This window comes from Poecilia formosa, unplaced genomic scaffold, assembly GCF_000485575.1.
Source record: "Poecilia formosa unplaced genomic scaffold, Poecilia_formosa-5.1.2 Scaffold149, whole genome shotgun sequence".
Taxonomy (NCBI): domain Eukaryota; kingdom Metazoa; phylum Chordata; class Actinopteri; order Cyprinodontiformes; family Poeciliidae; genus Poecilia; species Poecilia formosa.
Window position 1 is genome coordinate 4546 of NW_006800088.1, and position 3591 is coordinate 8136.

The 3591-nt window shown below is 36.0% G+C and overlaps 1 long non-coding RNA gene across 2 annotated transcripts; it reads right to left on the reverse strand.

The window, feature by feature from the left end:
• Positions 1-199: 199 nt before the first annotated feature.
• Positions 200-1787, reverse strand: LOC103145906 (uncharacterized). Of its 2 annotated transcripts, XR_477072.2 has the most exons (4): positions 1770-1787; positions 1599-1687; positions 1128-1178; positions 200-889 (listed from the first exon to the last, which is right to left on the reverse strand). It is a non-coding gene; the product is annotated as an uncharacterized LOC103145906 (long non-coding RNA). The 2 variants fall into 2 exon arrangements; XR_001663551.1 differs by lacking the exon at positions 1128-1178.
• Between the last annotated feature and the right edge of the window lie 1804 nt (positions 1788-3591).

Sequence of the window (3591 nt, forward strand, 5' to 3'; positions counted from 1 at the left end):
ATATATAATCGGAGCAAATATGGATGTGTGCTTTTTAATGTGGAGGGAGTAATATATTATTTTTACTGCTAAAAGATATTTAAAAAAAACACAATATGATTAATTTTATTATTAATAGGGCCCTCAATTTTTTATTCTATTTCTTTAAACAAAAACAACAACAACAAAAAAAAAATTTGCGTTGGACCCCTGTCAGCCAGAGGCCCTTGGAGTCGTCCCTAAATTGCACCCATGGGTTTTCTAACTGCACTTAATTTGTAGTTTTCTGCACTAAATATTTCACTTTAGTCCAGATCTTCCACCAAGAGACGAGGAGACATTACAGTGTCCTGCAGAAACTCTATAAATACAACTGCAAATGTGCTGAGCTTCATCTTCAGTGACGTCCTGATCAAGAAGTGTTGACAATAGAAACAGGAGTTCTCTTTAATGGTATGACATCTCAGCATCGCCCTCTTGTGGCTTTTGAATACAGACTACAGGCCATTGTTTCAGAGTTTAGGTCTTCACATTTTTCCTTCTTCTTTAATCTCAATTTTCCATTAAACTGACACTAAAAAGTGTCATTTTATTCTAGTTTCAGAAGAAATCATATGTATTTCAAGGCTCCCTGAGTTGTTGTTTGTGCTAAGCTAACATGGTTGCAGCTGCAGGCAGCAGCTGTGTTTTCAGTGAGGATGAGGATGTTGAGCTTGATTAGGAATTTGTGAGATGTTCTGCTGCCGTTTCCACCACAGCCAATCACTCTGGATGGAGCAGGTTCATGTGAAGCAGCAGAATCCTGAAGACACAAGTTTTCTTCCTGCATCACATCATTGAACTGAAGGTCATTTTCTGGACCAACAATTTGGAGAACTATGACTTAATGGCACCATCCGGTGGCTACTACCTGCAAACACAAGTCACGGACAGAACACAGGGTGTATTATTGGGAATAAGTTTCATTCCCAGAATTCTCAGTTTAAATAAATAATGTTTTTTTGTAGAACAGGGTATTTATGTCTGTGTTTAATTATAATTATTTTGACAATACTAAAAATTGCAAAACATCTACAACAGCCCTGTGAAGGAAACTTTTAGAATTTAAAATGTGATTTATTAAAATATTACATTTGTTAATACTTTACCGTTTCCAGTGGCTCCACGGTTATGGATTGTCTCATACACAGACGTGGTGCCTAAAAAATATCAAAGAAAAGTTTGGATCAGAATGCAATTATGTAAAATAATAAGATCTATTTCATTTATATACGGTGTTAATCCTTCCATTCCTGATGGGGATAATATCAGTTTGTTACAACTTTGAATTGTTTTTATCAATCAAATTCATGTTAATAATCTAATTATGTGTTGCCTTACTGAGCAGTAGAACCATAATATCTTTAGATCAATTCTGACATAAAGGTGAAGCTCAGAAAACAAAATATTCAGGTGTTTAACTTTGTTGTTTTGTGTTTGTCAGACAGAAGCAGTTTAATTCTCACTTTGACACTTTAAGAGATTTTATTAATTTTATGAAGCTATATCAACATAAAGAAAACGTTACAGCAAAGTGAAGTTATGTCCAATTTAATATTGATGTTTATTGTGTGACTAACCATGCAGCAGAGAGCTGTAATCACTTTCAGTCTGGTTCACTTCATGATCAGTGGTCGGCCTCTGGCTGCTGCTTTCAGACTGAAATAACCTAAAAATATCGAAGTGGATTAAATTTAACTGTGAACCAAAAATTAAGAGTTTATGATGAAGAAAACATATTTCATACCGACCTGATGCAGGACAAATCTAGAGAAGATAAAAAAAAAAGTTATTTAGATCACTGACAACAGAATTAAAATGATTAACCGAATTTCAAAAGTCATATTTTCATACATGTGTTTAGATAACATAGTATTTTAATTAAAAAGTAATAAGATGAGAAGAAAATGTTCTCGCCTTGAGACCGTCTGCAGAGCCACAACAAGAGCAGGAGGACAATGAGAAAAATGAGAACGATTCCACTGACTGCTCCAACGATCAGCATCACAGGAAATGAAGAGCTGACAGTTACTGAAAGAACAAAACATAAAAAATTCATGTTAGTCCTTATTTTATTCAACAAAAACAGAAACATTTTATTAGTGTTTGTTACAAACAAATGAGTAATTCTAAGCAATGCAGTTACAAGTATAAGTAATTCTAAGTATTTATAACTATTTATAATTATAGAATAGTTATAAGTAACTAACTTTAACTAGACACAGAGTTGTGTCTAGAGGATTCCTCTAGTTATTACCTCTCATTAGACCCTCGTTGATAAAGGTAACTTTATTTATATAGCACATTTTCAGCAACAAAGCAATACAAAGTGCTCTACAGGAATTAAAAGGAAATACAAACAAAATAACAAACCAAAGGAACAAGCAAACGGGAAAAAAAATCTAATGTTTATCTAAAGTATGTAAACTAAGTGCTCCTTTTCAAGGTTGCTAAGTATCCTCTGGTCTAATTCCATTTCTGGGTTGGAAGAACAGGAGTCTAAAAAGTAGTCTAATAATGTTGATCAACGTATATAAACTAGATATAAACTAGATATTCCTATTCAGGGTTGGTAGATAAGTATAAGTAAGTATCCTCTGGTCTAATTCCTTTTCTGGGTTGGAAGAAGAGGAGTCTACATTTTCTAGAAAATAAGCCAAAGAGTGACTAATAAACTGAGTCTCTGGATTCCAAGTTTGTTCTAATTCCTTTTTTGGGTTAAAAGTGTGTACTCCACGGTTTCTAACAAAATAAAATAAAAAAGAGGAAAGGACACATTAGGGCAAATGGCAACATTCAGACAAAACAAAAGGCAAAACAAAGACATGAGTGAAGGCGATGACGTCAAAGGGCCATGAAACCACGTTGCTCAGCCTCCCAGCAGAAGTCCGATAAAATGCTGTTATCAAGGAATGTCCTTGGGAGCGCTCAGCTGTATGGATAACAGGAGGGGGTGAGGAGGGAAGGAGCATTATGTTTACATATCTTCAAGGAGATTGGAAATGTGCAGCCCTTCCAAAGCAACAAGGGGAAAGCCAATTCATAAACAGAATGTCTTTGGTCGGGAAGATTATAAATTTCAATCTTCCCTAAAGTCTCTCCGATACATCCTAGTTCCCAATTATCCAAATTAGTTTGGTCGTTCCACTGAGCCGAAACTAGCAGCTTCTCCAAGATCGATTCCATTCCGTAAGTGAGTTTAGAGTCCTCAGCTGGGCTGCGAGTTTTGCTGAGACTCTCATCCAACTTGCGTCTTTGTCCACACCAACAGTCTGAGTGTTCGCTAGTTCGGCCAAGTCCGTCACAAATTTGTCGATAAGCCAGGAATCCACAAGCTCCAAACAACAGAATTCCTGTTATCATGAATAAATGCAGGGTGAATCCCTGAGGTTTTCTCCTGTGCCCAGACTCGTCATCGAAAATTTGACTAATTTTGTAGATTTGGAGAATATACAAAGAAAAGCTCCAAAAATATAGAAAAAGACAGGACAAAAACAGAGCAAGCAGGGCAGGCAGGGGCAGGGAGGGAGCAGAGGAGAAAACTTATATCACAACAATGAGCTGCTTAATCTA